Below are 19082 nucleotides of genomic sequence, written 5' to 3' on the forward strand. Positions count from 1 at the left end.
GGGGGAGGCCTCCCGGGGGGAGTGCCTGGCTGGCGGCCCTGTCAGGCTGGCGGCGGGTACCTCCGTAGGTGCGGTATTTCTGTTTTCTCCTTGCCACGGTCTGACACACACATCCCCAACCCCCCTTCCCTTGCCTCCGTGGGGTGAGCGGTCTCGCCCCGGGGCGTTGGGGGCTTCGGTCCGTCCTGGCCCTTGGTTTTGTTCGTATTTTTTCTGATTTTAAATTTTGGGGCTGTTTCATTCCCCCGCCGGGGCGGAGGTGGGAGGGCCCGGGGGGGCGGTGGGGGCTCCCGGGCAGGTGCTGAGCTGGGCCCGGCGCCGGCCGTTCCCGTCCCCGTCCCCGCTGCGGAGCCCCGAGGCGGCGCCGGCTGCAGCCTGAGGGGCTGACAGAAACCGCGTCTCGGTTCTGGGCTTCTTGTGTTTGTTTGGTTTTTGGGGGGGGGGTGTTTCCTGTCAGCTTCTTTGAAGTCTCTTAATTGTGGGACTGTAGCTTTTTTAGGGGGGAAACCCCCACCCCAGCAGGGTGTGGGGGGTAGGCTCCTGCACGCCTTCGGGGCACTCTGGTGGAGCTGCCCACAGCCCATCCCCGTGGGGGTCCGGCTGCTCGCGGGGAGAGCTCTGCGGGAGAACCGGGGAGGGCTGGGGGCGCTTCTGTCCAAGATGCAGATTTTCCCGACAGCAGCAGACTCTTTAAATAGTAAACTCGCCTCTTGGTACCATGAAGTGGCTTTCCTAAAGTAGCGATGTTTCCAAGACATGACCTAGGTGATCGGAGGTCCTTCCTCTCTCCGGCTTTCCCCCCCCCCCCCCTTTAAACGGAGCTGTCGTAGGTTCTGTTGCTTTGGGAAAACTTTGCGCGGATGTTATGTTAGCTCTCCCAAAGGAAAAGTAAATATACTTGTTTCATGTCGCTCCTGAAAGGATATTGCTTAAGGTGAAGAAACAGTGGTTTTGTTCCTCCTGTTTTGTTAGGAAGTTATATATTTATGTAAATGTTTTGAGCTAACATTTGGGTAATGTAAGGTGGAGGAGCGCTCAGATCAAAATTAAAACCACAGAAACTCTTAGGATGAACCTAACGTAAGGAGCATTGGCAGTTTGGGAATTAGAGAATGTGTATTGTAGCACCCACTGGCCTTTTTTATGTCTCAACATAAATTTATAGGATGTTTATCCCATAGTTTATTATGGTAGAGATGCTTTTTAATAAAGTTCATTAAATGATGTCTCAAAATTCTTTGATCTTCAAAGCAGAGAAAACATAGTCTGGTGAATGCCTGATGTAGTTGTTACTCTGACTCTTCCAGAACCTGAAAAACATAAATAATTCTTGATTTGTCACATCTCTTCCTCCACACAGATACTTTCTCCCATCCTTAATGTACTTTTTTGCCTCGTAGCCATCTCAAAATTTATTCACAAAACCCAAAACTGAACAGAAGTATTTAAATCTGTTTTTTGTTTAAAGGTCAGTTTCTGGTAATTAATATATTGAGGGGAAAGGAAAACATGTTTGTAAAAATGTTCTTCTTTTTTTTTAATTTACTGTATTTCAGCTCTTTTCTGGCCTCTTCCCCTCCTCCAATTAGATAAAACAGTGAGTGGAAAATCATGTTCTAAGTTTAGGAATTGATCCTCAAACCATTAAAAACAGCAAGAGGCTGCTTTCCCTGAGTTCAGCTGGTGCTAGTTTAGGGCTGTTTATAATCCTTAGTTATGTATTTAGGTCTTCTTGGTTTCAGGAGAATTGAAACACGTGCCTAAAAATAAGCATATGCTTATACAGTTTGCTGTAATAGTGTGTGTTTGCGGAATGGCATTGATTTTTTTTTTTTTTTAATTTTTTTTTAGATTTGTTTCTTATCTAGCCTAAAGGTTTGCTTTGTTTTACTTTTGATACCAGCAGAATGGGCTAGCAACTGTAAAAAAACACTTTCTCTGTGACTTGCATAATGGTGTCCATATAGTGTTGAGAACACGGTTACTGATCCTGGCAGCTCCATGTGTACAGTGCCTACTGTGTGTATTTGTGGTCTGCGTAACCAAGGCACGTTCAGTGTATTGGCCATCTTGGCTACTTTAGAACAGAAGGTGGCAACAGCCTTTCCTTAGGACCTGGGCAGCTTTTCATAAGGCGCTGCCTCCCTTTCTCCCCCCAGCTCCCGTTTGGTTTTAAGGGGAGATAAGAGCTGGCACAGATGCCGTGTGGTTTTCAGCACCCTGCAGGTTACAGTGCTGTGCTAACAGTTGCTGGGAGCCTGCGTAAGCGTTTGTCTTACACAATGATTGCAGAATGTATACTTGGTGGTGGTGGTTACTTTGGTTACTGCTGGTAATTATATGGTGCTATAGTTGAAATTTACATACTGTGGTAGCTAAAAAGCAAACTTCACTAATCAGGCGAAATAAAATGTGCACTTAGAAGCATATAAGATGAAGAGTTTGGTATATGTTGTAATGTTCAAAACCCCCTATTGCTTAGAACTGAATAGCAAACTTTGCACAAGCTAAATGTAATGAAATGCTTTTCTAAATAAAGTCTTAATGACAGTGTTAGGCAGGGATTGGGAAGAGGGTCCTCATGCCTTCCCTGCCATCCAGTGTTAGGTACAGCTTGGGCCATTCTTCCTCTTCTAGGTGTAATTTATGTTTGAATCCATTTTGTACTTGTACCTGTTAGTTGTGGACTCACACCACTGATATTCTGATTTTTTTTTTTCCTTAAATAGATCAAGTGTCTGATTTGTCATTGGAGATTCCTGCTGTGGTTATGAGGTCATGCATCTTGTCTTATTCTTCATGTTTGTACAGTCCAGAAAGAGCTTTTTCTCCTTTAATGTGAAGAAGAAACTTCAAGTCCTCCCTCAGTGAGCTGGAAATCCCATCTTTTACCTTCCTTCTTTATTCTTCAGTTGTGAACTAGAAAAACAATATCATCCTGTTACAAGGTACGATATCTACCACTTTACTGTTATTTCTTCTTTGCTTTAAAACTAGCTGTTTTATTTGTGATCAGCAAAGTAGGGGGAAGTTGTAGGTGTTGCACATGCTTTGTATTTTTTCACCATTGTCCGGATGTGCTTGCGTTTTGTATTTTGAAAAGCAAGATTTTTAAAAACTAAAAGTAGTAGTAAGCTAGCATTAGTTTCTTCAGTACATCACGGCTGTGATCTGCATCACAGCCAAGAACTAAGTTAGTTGTAAAACTTTTGTGCTGCTGTGTAAATGTGTAGTCATAGAAAGCTTCTGTTTAGTAAAGCAGGTGATGGATGATGGCCATTTTATTAACTGTGCTCATTTTTATTGGTAGCTTTTTTAGGTTGAGATTCATATCTCGTGTGACTGCATGCCACCCAGCCAGCCTCCTGTATTTGGCACCCTTTGGTTTTTATTAGATCCTTGTTACTGAAGTATTTCAAATTCTGTACATAGTGATATACGATTTAAAATGTCTCTTTGACTCCAGGGAACACCCATGTTAATACACCCTGGAGCTGAGACACAGAGGCTGAAAGATTCATCTGATGCTGTGTACGAAGTGCATGTCTGAAGCTCATGGCCCAGTGTTAATGAGATTACTTTTGTCCTCTCTTAGTGGAGACCATTCACTGTGAATCATAAAACTCATCCAATGAAAAAAGTAGCAGGGATCAGGAATCGAGTTCCACTCAGCTTATTTTGTCTCTGTACAAACTTAAGAGTTGCAGTTTTCTGGCATGTTAAGATATAAATTGGAAAACCCATCTTGGTGTCCTTTGACTAGAACTGCTAGTTTATGATCAAAATTTTATTAGGTATAATGGACACAAATAAAAGATGGTTGAATGCCACTCAGTAGTAGAAATATTGCTATAATTTACAAATGCAGTTAGTAAATCTTGTTCACAACTCCAGTAATGTAGCTGTGTCATTTAAACTGAAGGAAGCTGCTGGCATTCAAGTTTACAGCTTGATGAGCATTGCAGTTTAATATGATGTTGCCTTCAGCACCAAAGGTGACTTGAAAATGCTACAACTGTTATGGCAGTTTGCCACTTTTTTGATTGTTGTTGCACAACTGTTGGTGAGGCTTTGTGATACTATCGGATCACCAAACTGATCCAGGTTAAAAATAACTTTGCAAGAACAAAAGAAATTGGTGTGGAGAGCAGCTGGTGCAGTTTGCTAGTACAACCATTTGTGGGGTTGTACTGTAGGGGTGTGTAGATGGCAGTGCAGAGGTGGAAGAGCAGTTGAATTAGCAGAATGAGACCCATTAGCTTCTTTTGCTTATGAGAAAATAGTGAGATTGCTGTCAGCGTTCCTGTAACCTAGTCAAGGGAGAGAAACTTGTTGCTCGGTTGCAACAGCTGTTGCCCCCACCACGTCCCCACTCTGCATCATAGCCTAAACCTCACTTTCTGTGCCCAAAAAGGGCTTTTTCTCTTGTTGCCATTGAGCTATTGTGGAGCTCGTACCTGTGAGTATGAGACTTGTGTCTGCAAAGGGAGTGAATGGGCTGGATTCCCCTTGGGCTGTTTTGTACCCAGAACTTCCCATCTCTCTCTATCTGGGCAAGTAATTTGCTTTTTTCTCCTGCTGAGTTTGTTTTCATGAGAAGTTCTTGGCCTGGGTACCAGTGTGAGTCAGCTAAATGCCAGAGGATACATCCATGCAGCTAAATGATAGCTTAATTGTAGCAGGGGTGTGTCTGTCACTTCCCTGGTCTCAGCATAGCTAGTGCCAGCAGCAGCAACTGGGGGAAGATACCAAGGGTGGCAAGCTGATGGGAGCCCCTGTCTCTCCTGGGGCTGGTGGCCTGTGCTGGCCTCTCTCCTGGGTTTCTTTACTGCTCTTGCTGACTGGTGTGTGTAGAAAGGTTTCCAAGTGCAGAAATGCGACTCCCATTTAGTTATGTAAACTCTGGTGGAGTTGCCTGCTGTTGGCCACAAGACCACAAGAGCCGATAAGCGTTTCCTCTTGGATTCATTACAAACTGTTCTTTCTTCCCCAAATCTAATGACTGGTTTTTTCAGCTCTTGAAGAGGATTAACTGCATGAGATACCATGTCTCAAACTGGGGTTTGCTCATTACTGATGATTGTTGAGGCAAATGTAGGATCACAGTCTGTGTGTTAAATGGTCTCAATTTTTTTTCTTAGCTTACTAAAGGTTTCTGCTGATCTCTGACTGATTTGGAGAACAGTTTGTAATCTGAGGTCTTGCAAAATTTGGGATGTGGGGTTTCTTTTTTTTTTTTGTTTTCTTTTTGCCCCCCCCAGGAAACTCAGTTCTTGGTAAACGATCCTAAGCACTCAACCCAGAGAAATGGGGAGCAGCCAAGTTTTTATTTGGGTAATATAAAAATCTATTGCAGCAATTGCTGCAGCTTGTTTCCAGTTAGAAGATTAATGAAAATATTTGTTTTGGGTCAAGATACCAGTCTTCACAGTTAAGTATACCTTTCCTAACCCAAGCTGTAAAGTTGTAGGATTATTAAAAAGGAGTTTAGAAATTCATTTGCTTCCTATTATGGCCATAAATGAAAATCTTCACAGGATGATTGAACTAAATGGAAAGATCTGTGATTCCCTGGATACTGCCTAAGGTAACTTTCTGCCTTGAAAGGTACTGCAGATGTTCTTTCCCTTTGCATCTAATTGAAGTCATGGTTTCGATGTGTCAAGGATCAAGACTTTTTGCCTGAGAGTAACACAATGTTTGTATGAAACCATGCCCAGGTTTACAGTGTGGCCTTTAGCACGACACAGCTTGTTGATCCTTCCTGCTCGCTAGGAAGGTGTGTGTGTGTGCAGTGGTATGCAATGGGCTTGTCTGCTGGTCATTGGTAACAGTAGGACAGTGACTTTTTTTTTTTTAAACCTGTGGAAAAGAACCAAAACCATATCGGGTAAGAGCACTAAGCCTTATTTTCAGTAGTGCTGTCTGGATTAATTTTTTTGATCACTTTATTATTTAAAGTTAGTTCAGTGTCAAGTTTGACATTCAAGGCTCCAGTAAGGAATGTAGCAGATTTGTCATGGACCTGTCTTTGGCTTGCGTTTCTCTTGTTTTAACATCTTACAAATTTGAAAGGGCTTGTGTACTGCTTTGTTTGAATAAACAAATCTTTTTGTATGCATAATTCTAAAAAAAATATTGCTAAGGCATTACATAATTCTGTTCAGCCTTTTTTCTCCAGTGTGTCAGCTGACCATATGAGGAGAGGTTTCTCTGAGGATTGAGGGGTGAAAAATTGCCTTCTTGGTGGATGAAGGGGTTGCCATGCTGTGTAGTCTTTTGGCTTACGAGTCAAGGGAAAGATTACTGCATCTTTACCCTCTTCATAGTGCAAAGCATAATCAGCAGATCCACACCTGCAGGCGCTGATTAGGATCTGCTCTGTTTTTCTTTGTGATACATTTTATGTGAGTCTGTTCAGAGAGCAGAGGGGGTGGTCCTGATTTCTGTGGTGTGGAGATTGCCTCCTACCCAGCCGTCCAGACTGCAGTGAGACAAAGTGGTGTTTCTGTGGCTCTGAGGGGTCTTGTGTAAGACTCCTCAGAGGTCTGTATAGTCTGCAAAGATAAAGGCACATGTGACTTACCTTGCATGGAGGAGCACTCCCTTAAGTCAAACTTGAGTACCCAGAATCTGTCAAAACTGGTGGTTGTGCTTGATTTTGAGTGATTTGGAAGTCAGTATGGATAATTATATAAAGTATATCGCAGTGTATGAAGGCAGGCAAACACAGAAGTCTTTGAGGGACTGGTACTTTAGTCCTTTATTCCCTGCTCAACCTTGCACATACTTGAGGAAAAGAAACTTTCACGGTCAGAGTAGTAGTAAAAGGTCCTGGGAGGGGAGAGAGATGTCCCACCAAGTTCAGTCACTTGATTCAACACAGAAACAAGGGAAGTATTACGAAGAGGTTTTTGGCTAGGAAACAGAAAACCTTTTCATGGTACTCCACGGCTTCTGGTTTTGTTTTTAATACAAACATGATGATGTAACAAGTCATCTCATTAAATAGTGATACTTGTACTTTTCATGTTATCAGGTTTTGTTTACACTATAAACCTTTTGCCAGCTATTCACAGATCACTATTGTAGGACACAAAGTACTGCAAATGGAAAGAACTTTAGTATGTATTTCTGAGTGGCAACAAAAATCTAAACTGGAACCTTACTTTGCTTTGGGGCTTTGCTGGTCTTTACACTGTAAATAGTTTGAAACTACTGGGGATGTGGATGAGTAAAGATCATAGTCTTTCACAATTAATTTTTTTGTGGTTGGTAGGCTTCTGCTGAAATGTGTATTGGTGATCCAGTACAGAGATGTAGTGCTGCTGGGAATGCTTTAATCTTCAGTCATGTCAATATGGTGATTCTAAGCATATGCAGAAAGCAGAGGTGACGTTATCTAAGAGGCAGTTTAAGATCTGATTTTTAGGCAGAAAAACATGCATAGGATATTATTGCTTGGTGTACAAATAAAAGTACCTAAAATTAAAACACAAATACCTGTATAATTTTAAGATACCTTTTAAAATTCTGTTATAACTAGATGAAACAATTGCGGAAAAATTCTGAGAAGGAGGAGTTACTCTGTTTGTTGCAATTGCTTTTGTTTCTTTTGTGTAGGAATACCTGGTAAAATGTTCACTCTTAAACTACCATTTTGTTTCTTTGTTTGTTTTTTAAGTACATTTTTTCAGAGCCACTACTTAAGAATGAGTAGCTTATAACTATAAATATGTAGGCTAAGATGGTTTGTGTACTGCTTCACATCTGAAATGTATTCTTAAAGATGTTTTATTCAAAGTCTTAAGCTTCAGCATTTGAAAAATGAAACTCCAGCAGTAGGAGGAGAGTCCTACTTGTTAGCCCCCAAAACTTTAATTAAGTCTTGGAGTATTGTAAACTCTAATCTTTGCTCAGTCCCAAACTCACTGTCTGGAATTATATAGAACATGGGCAACTAATTTTGACCTGTCTGTGGAGAAATACTTTAATTGTGTGCATATGTTAAACAGCAGACTCAGTCTACTTTGGTGTTCTCATGCAAAATATCCAAGAAACATACCAGTACCTAGCTAGACTGGTTATTTTGTAAGGCTGCCCCGTGCCTTTGTTTAAGGTTTACAAAGTTGCTTCTCTTTCGTTAGGTTACTGTTGTGCTAGAGAATATACCAGGCTTTGTTGTGTTGGTGTATACCTAGGTGTGACTTTTGCCATGTGCTTTGCATACTCTTACATTGGAGTCTGAAGTGTTGATGCAGACAGACCCCACCTAGGACTGTCTGTGTTATTTGACAAGCTGTTTGTAGCAGACTAGCCAAACCGCAGGTTTTGAGCAGTAAATGAATGCTTTGAGTCACCTACAGCCTATACAGCCTGCAATGACAGCAGTGTTTCCCTCATTTATGTCTCCTTACCTCAGCAGACCAGGTTATTATTATTGCGTGAGCACAAGCCTTCCTGTTGTGCTGTAATTAGACAAGAATAAGCATACAAAGCTTCAGGATAAAAGAAGAAAAATGTTTGCAAACACTCCTCAGAGTTACTGGTTCTCAAATTGAGATCATTGCCTTCTGTTAGCTGCTGAACTGATCAATTAACTTCCTCTTTCCATTAGCAATCCAGTAAGTCATTAAACTAATTATTGTACTGCTCATTAGTACTCTCACTTTTTTCCTTTTCTGTATAGGCTTGGTTGTAAAGGGGGGGAGTCTCTAACGTGCACTTGTCTTATTGTTAATTTTAAAAGATACGTTTGCTGTGAGCAGGCCGATTATGTTGTAAGATGAATGTACCTTGCAACACCAAGAAAGGAAATTGTTTCAGCAATGTACATTAACAAATTTTTCTTACTATATGAAATGTTAGAAATGTTTTTAGAAAGGAAAAGAAGAGTCATGGTTTGCTCTGTTTCTGGGGATTCCAGTTTCTAGATTTAGCTTGATTTCTTTGGGTTCTGAACTCCATTGTAGTAAAACCCAAACAGAGCGCGTCTTGCATATTACTGACCTCTGAGTTTATTTTGACAAGTCTTTTCAGTGTTTGAACCTACCCAACTTCTTTCTGCTTCATGTGCTTTATGTCACAGAGGTGACAGGAACTCTACAGAGTGGAAAATGCATCTGAAGACTGACATGTCAGTCTGACTGTTAGGGAGCAGAGTACCCTCTGTACCCTAGTTTTTCCAGACAAAAAGTTGTGTAAGGATCCCTATAGTACTTGTGTACTGCAGAACTTATCTTTGAACCTGCTCAAGAAAGACTACTGTGGTTGAAGTGCATTTGTGATCAGTGTGATTTTGCAGCCCCAAAGCAGTTGTGCATCATAAGGCTATCCTACCTCATGTTTTTTCTGCTTACATTTATTCACCTGTGATGTGAGAATAATTTTTTAACAGCCGTATGACCTTATGTGGGGGTCAGTCATTAACTAGGAAGCAGCCACGAACATCTGCACAATTACTAAGTGATGTAGTTACCTTTAGCACTTGCCTTGACTCCTCCCAGTATGTCCATACACATTGCAGAAGTAACCAGAGTTATTAATTCAGAGTTGCCCTTTGCATCTCACAATTTGAACTGTGGTTCCAAGTTTGGTATGAAGTGATGATCTGTGACCGCAGAATGTTGAAACCTAATCAAGATGCTTTCATGTGATCCCACTATTCATGTTCCCTTTGTTAGTCTGCTGCGTAGGCTTGTCATCCAGAGGCTCTCCTTCTAATACACGTAGGAGCTGATGTGGTGAGATCTGAGCCTGGGTATTCTTCGAGTGAGCAAGGGAAGGATATTGGAATTGGATAGGTGTGTGCCCTGATGCAAAGATTGGAACGGAGCTTGTACCTGGCCACATCTTTTCTACACTTGCCCACATTTCTTTTATGTGGGCAAAGACCCCTCTGACCCTTACTATTCTTCCCAGTGGCAGTCTTGCCGGTGTCCACAGTCTCATCAGTGGCATGATGGTCTGGGCAGATGTGCCCCAGGACACAGCTGGCAGAGGGAAGACTCAATGCAGTGTTGATGCAGATGACAGATAGCAATGAGATATGCATCTGGGATGCATGTAGCATTACCATAAAGAACTAACACATGTACATAATCTCTGGCTGGTTGGGTCTGTGTTTAACTTAAATGAATTATGAAAGTCACCTACGTTTGAAGGACTGCTTGATCTCTTTGGCCATGCTGTGATATTATACAATGAAGCGTAGCTTTGCATGTTTCATACTTTTTGCGTCAAGTTGTGTTTGAGTAATTAAATGTTCTGTTAAAAAAAAAAAAAAGCTAAGGAACAAACATCTTTTTATTAAATTAAGGCATTTAATGAGAATTGCAGTCATAAAAATAGCATCTATACTAATTGTGTATTGGAAGCTAAGTCACTTAACTTCATTATTTTAAATAATATCATATGTTGTCAGGTCATGATATACCTTTAATTGTACATTTGCCTTTCAAAAGGGAGATACTGCAGACTGGTGTACTTATTTTTTTTTTCTTGTCCTGAGGCAGGCTACCAAAACACCGGAGTGGTTTATTTCAGAAATAAACACCATAGCAATTATGAAAAAATCTCTTTAAAACTTTTTCCATGTATGGCATTATTGTAGCTCTTGAGCTGAATCTTACCTATTTATCACTGCATCCCTGTGACAGGCTGACTTTGTGATCAGAGGGGCATTGGAAGTTAGTGGGACACTATAGTGTTAAGAAGTTCGTAGCTCTTGGCAAAATTCAAGGGAATTTCTCTTTCATTAGAAGGGGCTCAAGGAAGAGCTGAAATCTAAAATCATCCTGTACAGTTTATTTTTATCTGAAATTATCTGGCCTGTTCATATGATGATGATATTACAGAATTTTGAGTTTAATTTATGCAGCTAACAAATGTGATATGAAATTCCTTCCATCTCCGCATTTATTTGCCTATGCAAGCCTGATCTATCTTTTTAATGTCCAGTGGATATCTGGTTAAATGTGCAGTAAGTATTGGGATAGCATCATTAGCTATAGCAAATGTGAAAGCACATGAGTACATTTTCTGTTTGGAATGGTTAAACTGGAGGTTAAAATGCCAGTGGTAATTTCAGTTGAAGCTAGAAGTGTAATAACAGACTGTGGTAGGAAGTAATTTATAAGTTGTTTGCTTGGGTTTGGGGTTTTTTTGGTCACAGCATGATGTTAGTAGAATTTAGTTTCGCTTTGCTATACCTACAAATGATGATAAAGTGCATGATGAGAGGTGCAGCTCATAAAAATTGCATTAAAAACAAAAGATGCCTTGGGATATTTTTGTTGGCTGCTGTTGAACAGTGTCTTGATTTTCACATAGACCTTCAAAGCAGAAAGAGTTTAACTTGAAACTTAGGTCTAATTACAGGGATGGTAAGTTTCTTTTGGGATTTTAACTTGTCTGTTGAAGTTTAAACATTTTTCTCATTGTTTGCAACACTGTAATATTGTGCTAAAGCATCACAAATTAATGAAAACTGCTAGAAATGTATACGTTTTACTAAGTTGTTTGAAGGGGTAAGTAAGTAGGCCTACTGAAAAATGAGACTCCATTTTGCCATTTGTAATAATCTCTAGGGATATTAGTGATGAGCCTTGGACTGGAATTTGGCAAATACTTGGGTTAAAACTTTGTTGCAGTAGCAACCACATTAAATATTTTGATGTTTGCTTGCAGTGCTCATTTAGTATTGCTTATGTTATATTTTTATGCAGAATACATTTGGAACAGTTCTATATTACATATAGAAGCAGCAAAGCTGAGGGTGAAAAGGTTGGGAGCAAACAATTCTTGGCTCATGTGTTTTGGTGGTACTTCTACTAATTGAAACAAGAAGCGGCTGTTGACACAGGGAGATGGACAGGTAAAGTGTTTCTGTGGGACCTCAGAAATATTCAGTATAAACATTGGTTCTGTGAATGTATTGTTTCCACCTATCAACTGTAAATTATATTTAAAAGGTGCTTTGCAAACTCTGAGAAACACTATGTATCTAGGTAGTATGGCAGTAGTCTACTGGAGGATGGGATTTGCAGGAGTACCCCCAAACTTTGAAGGGGGGAAGTAAAAATCTTTGATGGTTTTCTTATAACTTCTATGATGTTTGCTGGACATTGTGTCTCCACCATTGAAATTAAATGCAAAGTCACAGATTCTATAGAGCACATCTAATGGGACTGCTTTTTAGTGAAGAACGAAAGCTAGATGGTACATGCAAGCTGCAGCTGGTTCTGGTAACCTCGGTTCTGGTTTTATGAATTTGTTGTATAAGGCACTGAAGGTAAAAACATTTCATGAAGTTCAGTATATAAGGCCTGCGCTAAGTTTTTACTGATTAAACACTTGCACTTAGATTGTCAAGTTCAACTCAATACTCTGCAACAAGCTGTCACTTAAAACCTGGGATCTGGGGAGAAAATTAGGGCTCACACCATGGGAGCTGTTGAGTCCCTGCAGTTTCTTCTGACAGAAGTGAGGGATGCAGAGGTTCAGCTCTTCATGTGAGAGACCATTAAGGACTGAAGAAAAAAAGGTTTAAAGAGCTATACCTTTAAGGGCTAACTGTAAAAAAAGAGGAAATACAATGTACTGAGTGTAGGAAGGTGTGACATCCTGTGCTGAGGACCACTGTCCACCGTGTGTGTTTCCTGTGGTTCCTCATGGTAGCGCAGCAGAGGGGTGCGCTCTGCCTGTTACCTGTCTGTGTACATGCTAAGCAAATGCAGGCTGTGAACCCCTTGTAAGAGACTCCCGCAGCACACAGAATCAGATTTGTCACTGTGAAGCACCTATGTCATCTAAGGCATCTTGACAATGTATTTTATTACCTATGTTCTATTAGGTGACTTTTTATTTGTGCCTATAAAGTATTGGAATATATTCTATTCTGCCAGATAATGTTCTGTTGACGCATGGCATTATATGCTTGTAAATGAGAATCAGACCTGGCATTCACTGAATAATTAGCAAAGCTAGCAGTGATGTTGGGAAGTTATAGGGTCATTCTTGATCCTTCCGTCTCTTCGTTTACTTTATCTTCAAGAGAATAGGGCTCTCTGCAGTGAAAGCAGACATTATAGTGAACTAACTCTCAGGCAAGCAAAATGATCTTCTGGAGTGATCTACCTCTCCTGTGTTTTCCTTAGTCTCTTGAGACTTGCATAATATACTTATTTGGGATTACATTTACAGAGATCTCTGTAGCCTGGCTCCTGTAGTAGTTGTGAAATACATTGGAATTTCAGTATTTATGCCCTAAATTGGGGAAGAAGAGGGGTACTATGTACATAGGAGAATAAATACTAGTTTTATTTATGCATACGTAAATACATAGTAAAAGTAACTTTTGCAAAGAATAATGAGGTCTGAATTTTGTCAGACTAGAAGACACTGGATTGATACTACTTCATTGTGTTCTTAATAACTGATGAAACAAAACTGAGATGTGCATTTACCAACAAAGTGATATATTATAGCATGAAAAATAACAGAAGCATGTGGAAAGTTCACAACTTCAAACTTGACATCTTTCTTTTCTTTTAATGTGCATCTTAATGAAGCATAAATGTTCTACTGTTGTTTTAGGTAGCCTAGACAGCTACTACATGGTATCGTAACAGCACTTTCTGTTGTAAAGGAAGCTCAAGAACTCTTCTTCTTTATGTTTAGGCCTGATTTTCCTAAAACACTTCTAATCCTGTCAGTGCCCCTCTCCTCTTACCCTTTCTTTAGAAAGCAAACATTTTTTTGGTACTGTAAACTTGCTGTAACCACCCCTTCTTCTTGACTGGAACAAAATTTTCAGGTGAATATTTTTATTACAGCTCATTCCAAGTTCTATATGAACCTTAAATGATTCTAAATCTAAATGAATCTTAAAATCACACTTTTAAGGGTGACTGTTTACTTGTTCCCCAGGATTTGCACTTTGAAGTAACTAAGTTCAAATAAAATTAGATTGAATATACATAATTAGCAAAATGTGTCATGGAATACAACCTTAAGTGGCTTGATCTTTCGGAGAGTACAGGGACATAGCAGCATCTCCAAAAATTGTACTTGCTGATGCTTATGCCCTATCAAATAGATGTTAGAAACAAGGATGTCAATTGAACAGTGAAACAATCTTCTCAACTATCTGTCTTGCTTTCTTTGATTGATTCCAGTTCCTTGAAATGGGAAATCAGATAAATTTCACCCTGTATATACTGCAAGATTCTTCCACTTATAAAAAAAATATGTATTAGCATGCATTAGATATTTTATGGACAATTAGCGCTTATCATAAATAGACGAATAAAGCCTCTTCTGCAGCACTTACCTCTAATTCTGTAGCTTGAAAGGTGGTGTGCAGCCCTCTTCATGTCTATGGCATGGTAAGATATGAGTTTCAGCTGGGTTACCACTGAAGAATTGATGAGGCAGAAATGGCTATTTGAAAAATCAGATTAAGAGTGGAAAACTGATGAGGCAGTTGTTCTCAAACAAACCAACAGAGTTAACAAATACACATCCAGTAGTGGGGAAAAAAAAAAAGATTTCTGATATTTCTGAAGCCATTCCATATTATACAAATGTTTACAAGAGTCTGAAGGAGCAAAACCATGAATCTGCTATAGTCCCAGTGCAGAACAGGGATTAAATAAACTGCCCTTCATAAGTTCAGTGATTCTGGATTGATCAGAATGCACTCTAATTTTGGAAGTCCAGTTTCTTCCAAAGCAAAGTCAAAACAGGCAATAGCAACAATAATGGTACTTCAAATATACAGGTGATCCTTACAGTAATGTGGCTTGCGTGCAATTTCCATTTTTGGAGGTGAGGAATAAGAAAAGTGGCAAGAGTGTTATGACACACTTCTGCAAAGAAAATAACGCTATCAGAGGCTCTGTAGTTCCATGATTAGACATATATTTTTCTCCTGTGTGTGGGCTCCAGGTTCTTGGCTGTCTAACTCAGATACAGACTCTTTTTTTCGTAAGAGATGTGTCTGTTTCTTATCTGAAGATGCAATTGTTGATGGCATAGTATATCAGAATTTCGCATGAAAGGGTAGTTTCACATGTAAGTCTGTCTTTATACTTACAGCTAATAAAAGCATTCATGTAATTTCCCTTTTAGACCAGTCTGAACTGTGGAATTTCAGAAGGGGGTAGTTTCCCATTCAGTTTCCTTAGAATAGGAACAGCAAAACTTAATCCTATGTGGATGCTTCTGCAGCTATTGCAGTAGAGGCGGGGGTTTTGTTCAGTTTGTGACATAGCTACTTTTTTTAAACAGAGCCTGGTTCTGCAAGCAGTTAAGCGTCAGAGTAATTTTCCTAAGGCCATAGTGATGCAGGAAGTAAGGAAGAAACATTTCTTCAGAGCCAGTATTCCTTCTCTTATTTTTGAGCAACATCTTAAACTTGTTCCTAATTATTTTATAAATGCTGTCCAAAAAACACATCTCAAGAGAGTGGATGTGGACTGTTCATCCTCCACTTAGTCAGTCATTGCATTTTTGCAAATGTTACAGGCCTATGGAAATAAAGATGCATGGTGCCAAGTGATAAGAAGAAACTATATTGGGAAAGGGTGTTCAGTGACAAAGTTAGAGTGTAAGAATATAGTGGTGAAGCTTGCTCATACAGGATAGCACATTCTGCAGCATACAGTCAAAATGACGTTGGTTTAATGAGCTGCAAAGGCAGTTCTTGAACTCGCATCTCAAATTTAACACTGATAAAATGGTGTGTTCTGCAAAAAGCCTACTTGGAGTGTATTTATGGACTATCTTCATGTCCAAAAATATTAATGAATTTCATTTGACACAGAGTGTTGGTGGGAAAAAATCATGCTGTATTTTTTCCCTTATTATCAAGTACATGTTTTTCTGGCAAGAATTATGTAACAACAAACTGCAAAATGGAAAAAAGAAATGGCCTTCAAGTTACCCTGTGAGCATTTGTATAGTTTAGTGGTGGAATTTAGAGATTACACCAGAAATTGTCTAGCAGGATTGTGGATTGGTTGAAACAAGAAGATAGTCCAGATTTTGAATAAGAAATGGCACTCTGCAAAGTCACCTTTTAACAATTTCAATGAGCACATGAAGGAGCAAACCTGATAGATTACATATTTGTAGTTAGGAATTATGTCATCGTGTCCAGGATGAGGCACTGTGAGAAAAATGCAGGTTTCTGCATGGTTCTCCTTTTCTGTGTAGGATGAGGAGCACAGGGCTTGATGTTGAGTGACTGTAGAGTGGAGTGCTTTGTATTCGGGCCTTGCAGCAGAGAGCATGTGCCTGAGGTCTATGCAGAATTAGAAGAGGTGGGCTCCTTCTGTGATTATAAACTGCTATACACGTGAATGCTATTTGTTGAAATTGTGGCCATGAGATGCAAATGCAGGTAAATCACAATAGCGATATCCTGTATTTCTCTCTCAGAGCCTACAGTTAAACTTCTATGTGACTTAAAAGAAGGAAAGTACTACGCATGCAACCTTTACATTCTCTGTTCTCTTTAATTTCTGACCTATTTTGAATGGTATAATGACAGAGGAAAAGAAAGGGCTTGTGAGGTCTAGATGTATGTGGTAAAAACATATCGCAGAATGTACTTCACTCATTTAACCATTTTTCAGGTTTATTGTGGTTGTGCTACTCATCCCTGTGAAGCTAATTTTGGCCTCTGGTAAGAGGTAGGAAAGGAGCTGAAACATGTGTCTTTGTTCAGTTTGCAAGAACAGTGTGACATAGGACTTCTGCAAAATAAATACAGAAGTATAGGTTCATATCTTGCTTCTTCGATTGCTTCCCCTAGCTCTGATAGTTTCTTTTGTAACTATCAAATTATCCCACACAGAATATGCAAGCAAAAACTCTTTTCTGCATGCAGATATTACTTCCTGCTGCAGAACATTGTGCACCTACACTTCCAATTCTGTCTGTGTTGCATCGTGAAACAGCATTTGGAGGATCATCAAAATGTGGACAGTAATGCTGTCTAAGGTACTTGAAAAGGTTTTAAAATATGCTCTACCAGCATCTTCTACTAAAGATCAATATATTTGAAATAACCGTACAGGGGAATGTTTCCCAATACTGACAGCATGTAGTGCAAAAAAAATGGAAGTAGCATTTAATATCTTGCTGATTTCTTCTTGTTTGCTTTTGTAGAGGTTTCATCTGGTTATTAAGTCATAGAACTTAAACTTTATCCTTCTGCTCTGACTTTCTGATAGCAGAATTCTTTCTATGATTGCTTTTTGTTCAGCCAAAATTATGCATGCAGGTAATAGTTTAGATTGATCCATCTGCAAATATTGCTGTACTTGATGTGTTCTTCACAGGGATGCATCAAACTATGCAGTGGCTTAAAGATACATATATATGGTGGTTGGTTTGGTTGTTTTTTTCCTTAATTAAAGAAACGACAGCAGAAAAGGATGTTAAGTAGTTGTCTTCAAGCCAGGGCTACTCAACTGCCAACTGAAAGAAATTAGGAGGCTTGATAATAGAGATGTGAAGGCTTAATTGTTGAAGAGTTTCGAATCACAATGTTATGCACTGATGTGCACAGTTAAGGCTAATAAAAATCACATCTCACACAGGTACACCAGCTGCAGGTTGGTACCAAATAGTAGAGGAAAATATGGGAAAAAGTGTGTGTGTATATATATAATTTTCACTGAATGTAAAGGCTAAATTTCTGTCAGTAGTTCCTGATAAATATCTGAAAGTGATGAAGCCAAGGCAGGGCAGTCCTTTCTTTCACAGTAGCCTGATGTAAGCAAATGTGATTTACTGTAGGAAGCTGCTCAGGTCTGCTGACCTGTAACACGCTTTTGCACTAGCAAGTCGTGGTTTGTTTGCACAAATCCCCTGCAATAGTTCTTTGCAGGTACATCTCTTGAAGCTTTGTGCAGTGCAGGAGCAAGTTACAATGGTTGCCCCTGTAGCTAAGCTCTACGGCACTTTGGTTTTGGCTGGTTCATTTTGTTTTGCTCTGTCTCCTTGATCTTGACCATGGATTGATGACATTTGATATAGGTAGTAGTTGCCTGACAGTTAGGACACGGGGCAGGTCAGTGAACTGACCTTTCTGTATGTTGAGACAAAAATACCTGTATCATCCTGCAGATAAACGTTACATTGGTTTTCTTTGCTCTTTTTCCTACAGCATAACTTTATACTATCAGCTGTATATTGACTTTTTTTAAATTTATTTTTTGCCTCCCCTGAGTATCCTTTTGACTATTCAAAGTTAATGGCACTGAAGGCCTGTTTTTAATAGACCACAGCAGAAAGCCTTTCCTATCCATATACTTCCTATTAACACGTATTTCCCTTCTGCTTTGACTCCCTTGCTTTTCACCCACTATTGCTTCTCATTCTTTCTTTCCTCCCAGTTCAACTATGCAACTATGCACAATCTCTTGCTGAGTTTCTCCCTCGTACTTAGCTAACCGTCAGGCTGCTTATTCTTGGGAACAAGACACAAAAGGGAGAGGTTCAGCGGGTATTGAGTGCACACTGTTAACAGCAAACTTTGAAAGGCAGGTTTCTATAAATACACTTAAGCATATGTGCTGTTCAGCATACTGAGTTATGTCACCTCGGACTGAACACTCCCAATGACTGGTAAAATCATAGGCTGAAAAACGTATTTCACTTTTTAATCAGGCATTCCAGCTGATGAATGCCAGGTAAGGCATATCAGAAAGTAGAGTGTCACACTGTATTGTTTAAATTGTGAGAACACTCTGTTTCTGTGAGAATGTATTGATTTAATTAATTATTTTTTTTCACTTTAGTTTATGGAAACTATGCAGTGTTCATAGCCAGTGACTATATTTTATATTGCTGGAATTTTGTTCTCTTTATAGTTAACAATTCATAAAACAATATGCATTAGGCAAAAAGTGTGATTAGTTTATTTTTTTCTTTTTAAATACTGAAAGATGTATTTTCACCTTTTGTAAAAACACGGTGTAGGCCATTAACTGACTTGCAGATAATACTGTATGCCTTCTCTAACCTAGTCATAATGATGCTTCTAACCCAGTTAGAATGATGCATTGAGA

The 19082-nt window shown here is 39.6% G+C and overlaps 1 protein-coding gene across 1 annotated transcript in view; it reads left to right on the plus strand.

The window, feature by feature from the left end:
• The first annotated feature begins 2733 nt into the window (after positions 1 to 2733).
• The window catches only part of PIP5K1B (phosphatidylinositol-4-phosphate 5-kinase, type I, beta), a 101146-nt gene continuing 84797 nt past the window's right edge, over positions 2734 to 19082 (plus strand). Inside the window, exon 1 of the mRNA XM_014951662.1 lies at positions 2734 to 2948. The gene's annotated coding sequence lies outside the window, so the exon portion shown is untranslated. The remainder of the gene's footprint in view (positions 2949 to 19082) is intronic.

The sequence above is a fragment of the Calidris pugnax genome, unplaced genomic scaffold (assembly GCF_001431845.1).
Source record: "Calidris pugnax isolate Ruff unplaced genomic scaffold, ASM143184v1 scaffold207, whole genome shotgun sequence".
Classification (NCBI taxonomy): Eukaryota; Metazoa; Chordata; class Aves; order Charadriiformes; family Scolopacidae; genus Calidris; species Calidris pugnax.